We start from the raw sequence: 14,181 nt of genomic DNA on the forward strand, positions 1-14,181 counted from the left end.
TGTAATGATGTTATTAGTTGAGTCGAGAATGGTCTTGAGTGAACCTGCCATGCTAGCCGAGGTGATGACGTCGCACCGATCAATGAGTTCCTCCACCACGTCATCTTTCAGATCGGGGCAAGAATAACGGGGTCGTTTCTGGCTTGTTCCCTCCATGGAGAAGACGATCGAACAATGGCAGAAGGAAGGGTGAAGGCAAATGGAGGAGGGAGGAAGAGCGTGCGACAGCAGTTCCAAATCGAGAGGGGAAGGCGAAGAGGCGGTGGACGGTTGCCACGGTACACGAAGAGGCGCCCCGGCCTACATAGACGTCCGTTCGGAAATTGTACAAAAGGACTCACCGTCGTCTCACTGACATGTTGGAACGGGACCACATGTCAACGAAACATGGTGTGTCATTTCTCGTGCAAAATGCGATCTGGCCGCGTTGGCCCGAAGTGCCGCATTATTTCTCGACTTTATTTTTTTAATGGCGTGCCGTTCAGTTTTGAAGCACGACTAACTGGTACTGTATGCAGAGAAAATATAAACTACTCTACCACTACTCCACCTCTAGTACTAGTAGTATAAAAAAGATATATAGGCTGGAGCTTCAGCGCTTTCTTGCTAAGGGCTGCCCACTTGCTTCTCACACTATCACCCTCTCTCCAGATCTAAAAAAGACGGCCTCTCTCTCCCTCCTCACCGGTGGTCACAGATCCGCCGGGGAAGAAAAGGACGTGCAGCGTTGACGCACTCCTCGTCGGCGAGCGAGGTCACGCACTGACGACAAGGCCGTCCTCTCAGACCTAGCGCCCGCGCGGGATGGCCTCCGTCCCCAAGCTCGCTGCCGTAGTGTGTGCGGAGGACGACGACCACGAGCGAAGCCACTTCCCGCCGACCCTCAGGTATGCTACCTCTTTTCGAACCATACCCTTGTTCTATTGCCCCATCTGCCACGTCGCTGCATGTGGATCTTTTTCCACTCCACCATCTTCCCAATTTGCTATCCTCTGCTCTGCTGGTCACGCAGACGAAAACCTTAATTTGCACTATTAAAGGAAACCCTACTTCATGCAGACTAATCCATGTCTGGGTTGAATAAGGAAAGGAAGGGAGACTGTACTGTCCAAGAGAGTAGGCATCGAACCCGCATCTAGGTTGAAAAGGGGAAAATCAGTAGCTAAGGAACGAGTCTCGTGTCTCTTGGTTGAAGAAGGGTAGAAAGGCATGACAACGCAATAGAGAATGACCAGGTCGATCGGTTTGTTGTTCTCACATAGGAAAAAGGTGGCTAAAGAGAACAAAAATGGGACGTAATCCACATATGCTGCCTGGATATTTGTTGCTCTGGGCAACCATACCTCCCTCACCACTCTATGCGTCCGTGGAGGTACATCGTACTGGTGCGCCCACTGTCTGAATGGGCCTCCCATGCTCTTATTGCCACTTTTTTGCTGTTAGTATAACGCCAGCAGTCAAGTCAAGCAATGCTACTGCTAAAGTGATGCCACATTTAACTAATGCCGCACTCAGTCTAATGCCACCGATAAATTTAAGCAATGCCATTTAATGTCACTGGATTATTTCAGGGTTAGCTGTTGATTGTGGATGTATTAAAGATTTTTCAGCTAAGGCATTCTAATGCTGTTGCACAGCCAGTATACCAACGATGAATCTTGTTACTACCTTCAGATTTTTGCACTGTTAATGCTTATAGATTACATACCTCACTTTCATGAGATAAGTCAATTTTTTTGTACAGTGTCAAGAGGAAAGGTCAAGAGTGGGCACCTCCTCCTCCGGCTGTTCTCTTGATTCGTTCGATCAAGTTTTTATGTTTGACCGATTATCAAGATTGGGATAGCAATTTTTAGGTCCCCTCGAGTTCGAAATGATATTTACCTTGAAGGTACATGGTTTGCAATTTTTTTATACTGTCATTAGTTAATAATGCTAGTTACCTTCAGACTTTTGTATTTGGTTTAATGCTCATGCACAGCTAGTATACCAATGCTGAAACTTGTTACCTTTACATTTTGTATTGTTAATTCTTATAGAAATCTTCCAGTGCTAGAGTTTATTGAAATCTGTTCAGTAAAACCATTGTACTGTACCCTGTAATAAAATAACTACTCTACTGTTGCACTAGCCACTGGATTAGTGTATATTTGTACTATTCGAATGGTGTTGCATTAGCGTATGGACATAAATAAAGTGTGGCAAGCTTTCCCAGATATGTGCTCAAGAAAACTACTACCTGTTTTTCTAAATACTAGACGTTGGGTACTTTAAATTGAACTGCGAAAACGTCTTATATTAAGGAACAGAGGGTGTAGAGTTCACTCAAATTATCCCGGTAAAGCTAGTCACACCTTTGTTAAAATTAATGTTCATTATGTTATCGGAGGAGGTCTGTATGTTTGTCTCTAATGCCTGTCGACTACATACCTGACATCATGATGTAATGTTAAGTCATTTCCTTTTGTACAGTGTCACTGAATTGTCAAGGCGGTGATGGCATTTTATTTTAGTTGAACTGCACAAAATATGCTTAAAAGAAGAGGAAAGGTCAGGAATCGATCATTCTTTCAGAAAGAACTATATATGCCTTCCTGACATCAGCCGTTGTTGCCTTATTTATTCCTTCAAACAGGTGGTTAGAAACAGTCTTGCTACCTTTTCCCATTTAGAAATTGGAATGCTTATATTTGTGAGTCTATGCTTCAACTAGTGCCACTTTTATAGTAATCACACTTTCAATATCTATGCAAACAGGGATGCTCGATTTTAGTGGAACTGCACAAAAAGTCCAAATGGTTCAACATTAGGAGCATGTTTTCTTCCAAACCTTTATATCCAATTGGTGGCACTATGAGCTGTTCATTACGAAGGTACATGGTTTGCTACTATCTTGCTACTCTTTTTGTACTGTCATTAGATAGTAATACTAGTGGTTTGCATGTGAATTTATTGGCAGGGTGGACCTACATTGGAGGTGCAGGACAGGATTCAATGATTGGATGCTCAATTTCGGTTGTATCGATTTCACCTCTTCCATCACTGCGAACATGGATATCCTTGGTCTGATGAAGAATAGGCGCTATATTTCTGCTCTGAACCAGCAAATCAATTCAGTATGAAATTGTCCAGGGCAAAACATGACTGTATCAAATTGTCCAGTGCAAAACATGACAGATGCTAAGCGGAAGAGATGTGTTTAAACCGAAAATACAAGGTGGGGTATATGTTTACTAGCTGCTTGATATTTGTGCAGACAGAGATGTCTGCCCGTTGCTATTTGGCAAACAAACAAAGTGACCGCAATTTTGGTTGAACTGCACAAGAGAATAGTATAGTCACTGCATGCAGTGCCATTTGAAAATAGACACAGAAAGATTGGATAGTCACTTCATGGACTGCAGAAAAGTAGTACTGTACTATTTATTGGCCAACACTAGGTGCTTCATTGCTTTGGTCTGATTATACAATGGGCATCATTTTGCCTAAGTTAAAGTTTGTATTCCGAAAATAGTCTCGCCGTGTGATCGAGAGAAGACCAAATCATATTGCAGTGGATGTTCCTCCATCATGTGTGGTTCATTCTCATGGTTCCAGCTGTTGGTGAAACCACTTACGTTTGCAAGAGGAATTGTAGACTTCACAAACAAATTTGTCTTTCAGTCTGTACTGAATGTTGGCCAAGAGAAGCATCCATGTTAGTAGGAAGAACAGATGTTTTTTCTAGATCTTTGCTTTTGGAGCTACATATTTGTATATGATCTGTGAATCATTGAGATGCATTAACATGTTGATCTTATGTATGGGAATCGTACTAGTTGGTTTTGAATTTGGGCTACTAATGTGAACATATTACAATGCCAGGCCTGTGAGTCTCGTGTGAACATTTCGAACGGATCGGCTCTTACTGCTGTGCACACATGATCCTTATTTCTTTGTTCTCAGTGTTTACAAGTTACTAACAGTTCCTTATTTCTGTTCGCTCAGTGTTTACAAGTTACTGATCGATCACTAGCTAGCCTACTAATGCGCTCCTGGCAGTTTTAGTTGCGACGCAAGATCCGAAGTGGCAGTTTTTTGAATAAAAATGCCTACCTCTGAAGAAACTGACAAGCTGCTCTGAAGAAAATGCCATGCGAATCTGAAGAAACTGCCAGCAAAACATTCGCAAATGCCTTATCTCCCAGTGAACATTCATCAGCTAATGCGATCCTACACGGTACACCATCCGGCCTACTCGATCTACCGTACCTATCGACCTACCGATCCTACAGGATAATAGCGGATCACGCACGTACTACCTCCTTTCCGGTTTGCAGGGCTCAATTCAAAAAAACGACCTACTCGATCCTACACGAATAAATAGCGGATCACGCACGTACTACCTCCTTTCCGGTTTGCAGGGCTAATTCAAAAATCTCACCACCAGTAATGGAGAGATAATGAGTGGTGGAATCATTTTTTGACAAGGAGGGAGTACTCATCTAGATGATTTGAGTGCACTCGTTTGACCGTCATGCCGGCGTGCGACCCAGCACAGACAGGACGGGACGCACAGTCATAATTTCAGTTTTTTCTAGTTTTCCACGGGCAAGCTGGCGCACTAAACCATGCCTGCTTATGCATTGAATTCGATGACCGTGATGACCGTCGCGTTTCCCGTGACACGCTGGTTCGCCTACCTTCCGCCTATAATTACTGTTTCCCGGCCTTCTCCGGTGGCACCATCACCCCAACTCGCCCTATCCTCATAAGCCCCAATCGGCCGACGTTGCTCGCACTTATCCTCGCTCTCGCCACGTCCGCCATGCCCCCGCCCGTCCGCGATAGGCGACGCCGGAGGCGGTCACCGCCGGAACTAGTGTTCGGTTTTTCACCGGAAGGCAGACGGAGGGAGGAGGCATTCTATCGGTCTTTAGATGGCAATGCAGAGTATGAGGAGTTGTTGGAGCACGACCGCCTGGCGGAGGAGAAGCGTATTGCTGATTTGCGCTGCCAGCAGGACATGGAGCAGCAGCGCACCGACACTCTGAGTCGCGAGCAGAGCGCCCGCAACTGGGCCGACTACGTGGAGGCCGGCGCCCGGCAAATAGCCCTGGAGGCTGTCGGGCACGCACGCGTTCGCGACGCCGAATTTTACTACAAGCTCGTCAAGTGGGTTTCCCGCTTAGAAGCCGAAGCTTCGGTGGACCACGCAGGCATGGAAAGGGCCAACGCGCGTGAGCAACGCGCCCTATCGCACCTCTGGCAAGTCCGAGGGGAGGCGGAGGAAGCGGTGCCGGCGTTTAGCGTGTACCGCAGATGGCGGCCGGCATCGTCTAGTTAGCTAAGAGTAAGTTAGTACTTGTACACTACTAGAGTATTAGTGGGAGTAGAGAGTTAACTTGGCTATGATGGTTGTCAACGTGGAAGTTCAGTACTCTATATCTGGATCAGACCTGTTACTTTGCTCTGAATGTTGAACTTTCCGTTTGAACGTATGGAATGGGCTGTTATTTTTTTAAATGGGTTGTATTTGTCCGCCACGGGTTTAGAGGCTGACTTGTGGGCCTACCAGGTTGACGCGTACACAATCAGGAGATGATTGTACGTGGAGAGGATGACAGCGGGGACCCACCAAGGTCATGGCAGTACGCAAGCAAGTGCCTCCTTATTTCAAGCCAATAAAAAATGGCTCCTCCTAATGGATTTCTGACATCTGGGTCCCATGCCATTGTCAACGTAGTCAATAAACGAGAGAATTGCACAACGAGCGGCTGACACCAGGGACCCAGCAGCTCGCCCAGTTATTTTTGTTTTGGGTTAATTTGATAAATGCCACTCCAAATCTGGTGATTCCGAGAAATGCCACTGCAATTTCCAAACTTTGAAAAATGCCATTTCATGCCATTTCCAGTGGCATTTTTCGAAGTCTGGAGTGGCGTTTTTCAAAGTTTGCAAATTGCAGTGGCGTTTTTCAAAGTTTGCAAAAATTGCAGTGGCATTTTTCAAAGTTTGAAAATTGCAGTGGCATTTTTATGAATCGCCATAATTGGAGTGGCATTTATCTAATTTGTTTTTGAGACGGAAGCAGGGTGTCAACTGGGCTGTGCGGGGCACTCTGGCCTGTCTAGACAGCCTTTTCTTTTATGTTTACCACAGACCAGCCCAGTAGTTTTTTTGTTCTTTCTGAAAATGGCTAGCCCAGTTTTTTTGTGATTTGTCAAGTAAGTCGCTTTGTCAGGCCTGTTGGGCTGCAAACTTTCAAGACGAGGAGAGCTTCATTCGGCTGGCCGAGAAAATGGCCTATCAGTAATGAGAAATGGGTTGTACATTTTTAAAACACATCAAACCGGCAATTAGTTTCAAATTTCTTTTTTTTCATTTTGAGATTTTAAATTGCATTGATTTTTATGCGTGGACAATTTGTTGGATTTTATATTGATATACATTTATTTTTAAAATCAGTTTGAATGTGACTCGAAATTTCGGGATTAAAAACGGTTCGGACCGCACCGAAATATGCAAAATTTCGTATAATTTTTTAACCGTGGCCACAATATGGGCTGTAATGCTAACAAAAAGAATATGGGCTCCAAGGAAACCTTAAGAATTAGCAAATGGCTGTAAATTATTAGAAATAATGGCAGATGGGTTCTATGCTGTTCCGCACAGATTTGAGGCTTTCCTAAAAAAAGGTTGACGCACAAGCAGTGACTGTTGGATGTCCATCCAACGGCCGTCGTGCTTCTTCAATCTCTGCTCTTCCTGCTCCAGCCGCTCAAACAAGCCCCGGCGGGACTGCCTGCTCCCTCCTCCCGCGGCCGGCTGTGCTGCCGCGCAGGCCTCACCGCCCACCGTACTCCCATCGCTGGCCTAGCCATCCCTCTACTCACCCACACCTGCTGTTATTCTCCGGCGACGGCAGCCGAACCAGTCAACCCTCATACTCCCCACCACGTGGGCAGCCACTGCCGTGTCTTCCCCGGCTCCGTGTCGTTCCCTTCGTAGGCCTCGCCGTCGTCCACCGCCCTGGTGCTCTCGGCGCGGCGTGGTCAATGTGGTCAACGAACGACATCCATCGGAAGTGGACTGTACGTGGAGAGGCTGACAGCTGGGTCCACGGCCGCACACAAGGAAATGCCTCCTTATTACGCGCAAAATAATGATTCCTCCACCTGACATCTGGGACCCACCGGAAGGGCCTCTGTATTTCGCGAAAAATACGTCCCCCCCCCTCCCCCCCGCTGACAGCTCGGACCCACCAGCTATATCTTCGCACGCAAGGAAGTGCCTCCTTATTGCGCACAAAAAAAATGAATACTCCCCCTGCTAGCTGGGACCCAGCATAGTGGGAGGCTGGCTTGTGGGCCTACTAAGTTGACGGGGACGAAGGGCTTTGTCAACTTAGTCAATATGAACGATTCTAGCTCTAGTGATCGTACGATGTCCATCCAACGGTCGTAGTGCTTCTTCAACCTCTGGTTTTCTTGCTCCAGCCGCCCAGAGCAGCGCCGGTTGTGCCACCTGCTCCTGCCTCCCGTGGTCGGCTGTGCTGCCGCGGAGGCCTCACCGCCCCCTACTACTCCCACCGCTGGACAGGCCCTGCGGCGACGGTAGCCTCGCACCGCAGCCGAACCAGTGAACCCTCATACTCCTCTCCGCATGGGCTTCCACTGCCATGTCTTCCCCGGCTCCATGTCGTCCCCTTCCTAGGCCTCGCCGTCATCCACCGCCCTGGTGCTCTCGGCGCGGCGTGGTCAACGTGGTCAAGGAACAACTTCCATTGGAAGAGTACTGTACGTGGAGAGGCTGACAGCTGGGTCCACGGCCGCAGCAAGGAAGTGCCTCCTTATTACGCGCAAAATAATGATTCCTTCCACCTGACAGCAGGGACCCACCAGACGGGCCATCGTATTTCACAAAAAACGTTTCCCCCCGTACTGCTGGCACCCACACAGCTACATCTTGCACCAAGGAAGTGCCCCTGAAGCTCAGGACCCACCTGGTCGAAGCGTACGTAGGCCGTTGTCCATTCTGGTCGCAGAACGTGTACGTACATACGATCAGTCTGTCTGCAGGCTGCATCGATGAACCGTGGCCGTGCAAGAAGGGCACGTGTCGTAGTAGAGGCGCGCATGTAGCATTACACGTACGTACAACGGCCAGGTGCAAGAAAGAAAATACGGCCACGTACGTACATACGGTGGGTCTCGAAGCATACTCGCGCATACGTACGGCAGGGCTCTGTACATGGCTGCTGGGTCAGAAGGAGAAACTCGTCGTCGTCGTGTTCATGGGAGCAACACTGGTCGGTCGGAGGACGGATGCGTCAGTGTTCATCGGGAGCCAACCGGCTTGGACGGAAACCGATGGAAACGAGGCCTGGCGTACCACAGAACGGGGAAACGCCTTGTATTCGACCGGCCATGTGAAACGGGATCCTGTTCATCGGGAGGGTCCTGGCTACCGCAAAACGGAAAAAGGACTCCTACGGTCAAAACGGGGTCCTGATCGGGAGGGTGTGGCGTACCGCAAAACGGAAAACGACTTGTGTTGGAGCGTACGGTGAAACGGGGTCCTGTTCATCGGGAGGGGTGTGGCGTACCGCAAAACGGGACTCCACGGGATACTGTTCATCTCCACCGTCGACTCCTCCCACGGGCTACTGTTCATCCACCGTCGACCTCCTCCAGCCTCCACCTGCGACTGTTCATCCACGGCTCTGTTCATCCAGCCTCCACCGCGCGCTCTCCACGGCTACTGTTCAACCAGCCCTCTCCATGGGTCCTGTTCAACCACCCTCCACGGGTACTGTTCATACCACCCTCCACCGCTACTTTCAACCAGCCTCCACGGCTACTGTTCACCAGCCTCCACGGGTGCGCCCACCACCGGCTGATCGATCGGGTACTGTTCACCAGCGCAGGCTCTACACCACGGGTCCTGTTCATCCACCCCACCGGGAACTGTTCATCCAAACCCCCTCAACAACGCTCACTGTTCATCAGGGAAGAGGCAGCAGTGTTCGATCGGCTTCAGTTAGCAGCAGTAGCGAAGGAATCACTCGGGTTCAGTTAACAGCAAGGGATCATCGATCGCTCGGTTCAGTAACGTAGCCTGCAGTGCAATCGCTCGGTTCAGTTAGAGCCAACGCCTCGCTCGGGTTCAGTTAGAGCCCAACGCCTCGCACACACGCGCGTATGTACGAGAGAAATGCGCATCCCTCGACCCCCGACTACCCACTGTAACCGGGAACTCCCCGATATTTTCCTCGCCCTCGCTTCTACCACAGGTTTTCCGTCATGGACGGCCCAAATAATGTCATGCAGCTACGTCTCCGGCCCGCCTAGGACGAAAAGCCCATTTTCTGTCATGATTTTTGTCATAGAAGTAGGACCCCACCACATCTATGATGATACCAGGTTTTGTCACAATTATCGTCATAGAAGTGTCATAAGTATGACATAATTTTTTTTCATTCGGCCCAAAATGTCACGGATGTGTCTTTTTTTGTAGTGAGGGTGGAACCCTAAGATTGATTTTTCACACTTGGAGGGGGAAAGGGAGATGAACACCAAGAACACAAAGAGGAAATCACTCCAACAATACCCAATTACACATCCACTAGAATAGCAAACACAAGAGCCACAAGTTCACAAATACAATCAAAGGAAAGATACAATGATAGAGGTCTTGAAGATAGTATTCTCCTTGTGGAGGTCTTGAAATCCACAACGATTCTTCCTTAAAGGGGTCTTGATCCACAAGAGGGAAGGTAGAAGGAGAAAACCTCACAAGTATCTCATATATACTTTGCTAACCCTAACATATGGTCTAGGTATGAACTAGTATAAATGTGCCCGTGCGTTGCTACGGGTCGTTGTTTGGACCATGTACATACATGGTCATGAACAACTAAGGGGATGTTTGGTTACAGGGACTTATTGGTGTAGGGACTTAAATAAGTCCCTTTAAGTCCCATCTAAACCAAACAAAAGGGACTTATAGGGACTTAAAGTGGACATTTGGGACTTATGAAATAAGACTCTCAAGGAGGGACTTATAGTTGTAATATGGTCTTTTAGTCCATGTTAAGTCCCAGGAACCAAACAAGTAGGGACTTATTAAGGACTTGAGACTTATAAGTTAGGACTAAAAAAAGTCCTAGGACTTATGAACCAAACAGGGCCTAAGTTCTGGAACATGTAAACATGAAATGAGATAGTTGACCACACTTGGCATACGGTCTCTATATGAAGGCAAACCTCTATATATTGCTGAAATATGTTGCGGATCCTGGGTTACTATGGTTATATATTTTAGGACACAATGAGTCAACAACACACAATATTCCTTATTTCCAGTATAAAACCTTAATTGCACAACACAAGACCCGTCATGTAGTACTAACAACATTCACAATTACCGGCTTACATTTGTTTTGGATTGAGTTGCACAAGGCCAACCAGAAACATGAAAGCTCAATCCACACCGTCACCTCTTATAATCAGCAATCCATACAAAATGTGTGTCCTAGCAAGCTCCAAAGACTTTATATTTGGTAATGGACACAAACAACACCAAATCCAACTTCAGAGGAAGAAACAGGACCAAACCTATTGGTGCCTGTACACTGTAAATTGATATGCATAAAAGTTAACACACTTGAATGGATTTAGCTTAATTACTGCAATCCCAAATGAAAATAGTGCCTCAAACCTATTAAGTACTCTCCAACTTCTCTCGTCACAAAATATCTGACGCTTATTAAAAGAATTGTCACTACCTCAGGGATAGGCCCAACATCAAAGAGTTTCTTTTTCACTTTCCTAATAAAAAGCAACATATACTTGCTAACTCAGTTCAACAATAGCAGTAAAATACGCCAATCCCCCTACAGTTTAGCGAGCAGGCTATGATACCCTACAGTTTAGAAAAAGCTCACATATTTATCTTGTTTGAACGAATAGCTCTTCAAAATTGAGTAGTGGACTAAATACTGAATTATTATTTATGCTTTCATTGCCGGTGACTTGCTAACTTCCCCCTGTTGTCTAATTTTTCAGCACATTAGCCTATTGGCATGATAAAGACAGAGTGACTTTCCTTCAGTTAATACATGCCTCTACTTCTAGTCGGTGTAGTTTATTTTCAAAGAGAATGAAGCACTACTATTTAGTCTTGTTGTCCTGGAAGCTACATTGATAAAACACAAAGCAAGAGACAACATATGATATACGTCCATGTCGTCGTGAACCGAATGACAAGGCTCTATGTCTAATTGATACATTACTATGAGTCCAAACTAACCAAGGTCTCATCAATTCTGGGATTTAGAAATTGGAAGCATGGGGTTAAGGTCTCATAAAGCTTATGTTAGTTTTTCCAAAGTTCCTAGGCGAGAGGGGGCAATATTTTTTTACATATAGTTAAGAATAGAATCGAACAGGCTCGCTAAAATCATTTCATGGTTATGCATAAGGAATCCTCGTTACAAGTACTTGTCTCGCATCTGGAGTGAGTGGTACAGATTAGGTACAATAAAAACATGTGTATGCACCCAGAGTCCTTGGTCTTCAGTTTGAGATAATTTCAGTGAAAGGACTGTAAATCTTTTGAAAGTAATGCATTCAATAAGGGATATGAAGAGGGAAACAAGCTTAATTCATTGATTTTGAATGGATAACTCCTCAAAATTGAGTAATTGCCTAAATACTGAAAAAGTATGCTTTCAAAGCTTGTGACTTGCTAACTAACATCTCATCCTCCTACCAGTCAATAGACTGTGCAAAAGAAAATAGAAGAAACAACACAACCCCACCTGCTACATATACGGTATACCTCTGGGCATGTACTAAGATGCAACAAAATTTCAGTACGTTTTTTTGCTCTGCTTCAAGCTGCACGTTTCCTACTTACCACCTCAGCCAATATATGATTGATATTCCTACCTGCATTGTCTATGTCTGAAACCTAATATGACTGCCTTATGTGCTAGCTTCTCAAGAGAAGTTTTATTGGAACTTCTACAGAAAGTATAAACATTATTACTTGTAATGTTTGGGAGGTGCAGAAATGCAGATTCCATATTAAATTGTAGTACATTTGAGAAACAGAGAAGCAATGCATTGCGTATTATTCATCTTATGAAACTATAGTACATACCTCAAGTGAAACAGGGTCAGACGGTTCCAGTTAAGAGTGGAGCACAAACACCAAGGCGAACAATTGAATGTATACACCATCTGCCAATCTGAACTACAATTGAAAGTCCAGAATCAGGTCACCCTGATTATCTGTATACACCATCTGCCAATCTTTGTTGGAAGACATCAATTTACTGTCAAATCCAAACATCTCGTCGAGCTCAGCTTTGGTTTGCATCATAGTCACTAAACTTTGACAAATCTACTGATCTATCAAGTGCAACACCTTTCCTATGAACCTGTAAAAGCAAGGAATATATCTTACAAATTAATCTCATGACGTTGCTGCTGGAAGCGTGTGAACCGGCAAATAAGCAAGACACGTTCGCACAAAACAGCCGGCGCTCGACGAAGTAGAGCTAGATTAATGGAGTTTGTTAGTAGCACCCGTCTGAACGCCACAATCTCTACTGCAATTCAAGAAGAAAGACTGGAGGCCTGAGATCTATGGGAGCCCATGGACGGAAGACGAAGATGTGGAAGAGAAGTTGAGATCCAAGCCAGATCGCCAGCCAGAGCACGTACAAAGTGATCCCCCCTGCCTGTCCCGTGAGCCCTTGCACGGCATTCGACGACCTACTGGGCGTGGAGCGCGTGGGGCCGCTTGTCGACACCGACGACGGCGTGTCCTGGCACGTGTTGGAGGAGGCTAGGTTCCCCCCGCCGTGCCATCTCTTCTTTCCTCTGTCCCCTTCTCCTTTATCTCCTCCACAAGAGATAGCGATTGGATTTGGGACGGCGACGAAGGATGTGGAGAGGGTAACGTGACCGTCCAGGACACAGAGGTGGGATTCTAGAAGAAGAGCGAGCTGGGCTGAGCGTGGGAGGAAGGTCCAATAAGAAAACAACACGAACTTACGGAAAGAAAAACGGGACGAAGAACAAATTGAAGCGTTTTCTCCGATTACCGGTGGCATTAGGGGTAAAAAAATTCTAAAACAAATCGAGGACGGACGGACGGACGGACTACGCTCCAAAACAATTGTCACCAGCGAACAAAATGGTTTTTTTAGTACCACCTTGAATATGTTATAAAATTCAATCTGAAAGCGTAAAATCACGGGAAGAAACGCATTGTCACGGGAAGAAGCGCATTGTGACGATGAACCTACGGAGTCAACACGTGCTTTACTATTAGGGAGAGATTATATAGGCTTGGGGAGGTAGGAGATGAAGTGGATGCGAAGTGGAGGCCCAACAACAATCTCAGCTTCTCATCCTGTAGGGCTCGTGCGCATGGGTAAGTTGGGCCCGTGCGCACGGGGTCCCATGCGCACGCCCATGCGCATGGGGTGCTGCAGCCGTAGCTCCCTGTGTAGCCCGTGGACACGAGGTCTCGGGGGCCCGTGCGCACAGGGTCGCCTGGGACCTTCTGTCCAGATTCTTGTGGGCTCCTTCTTCCTCCTTGGCGACTTGGGGCGCTTCTCCTTGGACTTGGTGATGCTACTTAGCTTCTTGAAAGTGTTCCTCTTCGTATCTAAGTACACACAATACATTTTGATGAGGTAGCACCCAATTCTCGTTTGTGTTCATAGGCATGTCAAGTAGGAAAGAGTTCACCTCAGTTTCTATTGCACGTGCTCTAGCTCTTGTCATGGGTCCCCGAGGTGCTTGATGTGTTGGTGTACAATTCATGGGGATGATGGAAGGATGCTCCGCATCACAATCTCTTCATGAAAACCCTATTTAGCATGTAGCTCTCCGTCACATACACACACATTCTCTTCATAGGTTTGATTTCTCTCAATATTTGACACACACACACACTCCCCCTCCCCCGAGCACACTATCCATCCCCATCCAAGGTTATATAGTGACCACTCTCACTTGTGCTTCTCTGCACCCCAACATGCACACCACCTCGATCTTCAAGGAGGGCATCACGGAGAACGAAGACGGCGACTAGACTGCACTAGAGAATGCGGGGCAATTTGCAAGCAGGATGACATTACGAGGGCTCACTGACTCCTTCCTCTCTCTCTCCCGCACAAAA

The 14,181-nt window shown here is 46.7% G+C and overlaps 1 long non-coding RNA gene across 1 annotated transcript; it reads right to left on the reverse strand.

The window, feature by feature from the left end:
* Positions 1 to 10,316: 10,316 nt before the first annotated feature.
* LOC123188293 (uncharacterized) lies at positions 10,317 to 13,039 on the reverse strand. Its single transcript, XR_006494499.1, has 2 exons — positions 12,148 to 13,039; positions 10,317 to 10,615 (listed from the first exon to the last, which is right to left on the reverse strand). It is a non-coding gene; the product is annotated as an uncharacterized lncRNA (long non-coding RNA).
* Between the last annotated feature and the right edge of the window lie 1,142 nt (positions 13,040 to 14,181).

Source organism: Triticum aestivum, chromosome 2A, assembly GCF_018294505.1.
Source record: "Triticum aestivum cultivar Chinese Spring chromosome 2A, IWGSC CS RefSeq v2.1, whole genome shotgun sequence".
NCBI lineage: Eukaryota > Viridiplantae > Streptophyta > Magnoliopsida > Poales > Poaceae > Triticum > Triticum aestivum.